Raw genomic sequence first — 2,525 nt, 5'->3', positions numbered from 1 at the left:
TCCTAAATGGATGGAAGATTTCCTTTTATATTTGAACTGGAGGGCAAGTAAGTCTGTGCAATCGCGCTGCTAATGTTTATTAATAATATTTGTCTTCAGGTGCCTTGCTGAAGTGAAAGCTCATGCAGAAATACCATTCCATGAAGTAGAATTTGCACACAGGAACTTTCAAATGTACGGTGCTTATGGTTTGTATGATCGGTTGCAGAATTGCAACCAAAATGTCAAGTGAAATTGAAGGTTTCTCTTCAACCAAACAGCAGAGGAACTTCATGGGAACCTAAAAGGAGTGAAATTTGTGGGATTCCTCAAGGAAGGCACAATCATAGGTTGAGATGGAACTTTGTCAGATGCCACAGTCACACCATATATTTAAAGCACTATGATGCCACTTTAAACGATCATTGCTTCTCCCAAAGAACTCTGGGACCTGTAGTTTGTCATAGGTGCTGAGAGCTACAGTTTCCAAATTGGTTTGACAATAAATTACCATTCACAGGCAACTTTGGAAATTTTAGCTCTGTGAAGGGAACAGGAAGCTCCTAACAACTCTCAGTACCCGTAGCAAACTACAGCTCCCAAAATTCTTTGGGGGGAGTCATGGCTTTTTAAAGGCACAACATAGCACTTTAAATATATAGTGTGGATGTGACCTAAAACAGGGGTAGCCAATATGGTGCCCTCCAGATTTTGCTGGACTTCATCTGCCATAGATCGAGCCAACATGGTATGGGGTGATGGGAATTAAAGTCCAATATTTGGAATGCCCCCACACTGGCAACTCCTAAGAACAATATTCTGCATAAAGGCATCTGTGAAATATAAATTGAAACCTAAAGAGTGGAGGCTACATCTGTAGATGATCATGGGACTTCTGGAGTCAATGTTGAAACAAATATGGAGGTCCCCTTTCAGCAGAAACATTTGAGAAGTTTCAAGGAGAACCCAACATATATATTTTTTCTGGGGTGAGGATGGGGTTCATATTCTGTTTGACAAATGACATTTTCCTCTCCTTGAAGTCTTCCATCAAAATTCCTGCACCGCAGTTGCAAAATCTCATTCTGAAACATGTGCCACCCGATCAGAAGCCTTCATTAGTGAATTCCACCCATACGTTAACATTTATCGGTTTAATTTTACAGGCAGATAACAGAATATATAATATGATGTCCTTTTAACTTCAGGGGATGGTGCGATAGCCTTTCATGGATTTGAGAAGGGGAGTCAACCCTATATAATAAAAAAGTGATACTCTTGTCTCGCTATAATGTATCTGATTTCATTCACAGCACTGTCTGAAAACCCATTCACAATTACCCCCAGGCACTATTCAGGGAGGGTCTGCTGTTTAAAAAAGGTTTTCCCTGCTCTGTCAGTCAGTTCAGGTCTCATGCTATTTTAACCTGAAGGAAGGAATTTGAATGGGTTGTAAATTGTGGAGGAGAGACCCATATAGTACCTACCTACTGCAATTCCATTAACCTTCACTATGGCTGACAAAATAGAGGCCTTCAAGGTGGTGATAAATGCTTCTTTGTAGAAGTCTCTACCACACAAATAACTCAGGAGAGGTCCAAGAGGGTGAGGATAAAAGTTAAGCTGGTTTCATTGCCACCAGCAGTGCTGAAACGAAACCATTCTGAACAGATGGCTTCAAATTTGAGGGCAGATCTTGACCGCTTGTTCAATTTGATGAATACTTGACACATCCTGGGAACTTGTATGACAAGTTTTGACTGTAATTTGTAGGTGATTTGTGATGGAAAAGCCAAGCTGAGTACTTGGTGGGAATGTTGGCTTCTACAATCCTATGATTCTAACAAATGTGACAAAAGTATGTGCTGTGAAGATGGCTATCTAACAGCCTCAGATCATCCATCATATTGTAGACCTGCATCTGAGGGCTCCTTCTAAATATCTAGATAGTACAGGCAGAACATCTGCACCAGGTTTCTGGGTGGTGAGTGGTGCCCCTTACTGGCATTTTTCATGTCTGAACTAAAGAATCTGCTCCAGCTACCTATTAGCCACTGAATCAGGTTGCTGGAAATGGCCTTCTCCTCCATTGTCCTGTAACGGCATTAAGATCAACAAATGGGACCAAGTAAGTGTTGCCACAGGCTAATGATTATTGGCTTGTGGGTGCTTCTTCTCAATGCAAGCAATATTTGCATTGTTTATTCCAGCTGACTTGTTTATTCCAGCCAACATATCTAACATTAACTGGTCTACCTTTTGGGTAGACCTGGGAGCTGTTCTGAGCATTGAGCAGTTTCCTTCAAGTCCACACCTCCAAACAGCTTGAAACATGCTCTTTGTAGGCAAGCAGGAGAAAGGAGTGGTTGTTGGTTTCAGCAGCTTGTAGTTTTGTTTTTATTAGTATTAATTTACACAGAGAGAGCAGGCAGAGCAAAAGAGGACAATGTGAATCCCCTTCCACAATAAACGTTGTTCATATTTAAAGCTATTTGCATCTATTTTTGTGAATGGGCTGGGGGATACCATAGGGGGACTAGGAAGCA

The sequence above is a fragment of the Podarcis muralis genome, chromosome 11, assembly GCF_964188315.1.
Source record: "Podarcis muralis chromosome 11, rPodMur119.hap1.1, whole genome shotgun sequence".
In the NCBI taxonomy this organism is placed as follows: domain Eukaryota; kingdom Metazoa; phylum Chordata; class Lepidosauria; order Squamata; family Lacertidae; genus Podarcis; species Podarcis muralis.
Note: the sequence above shows the minus strand (reverse complement) of the source record.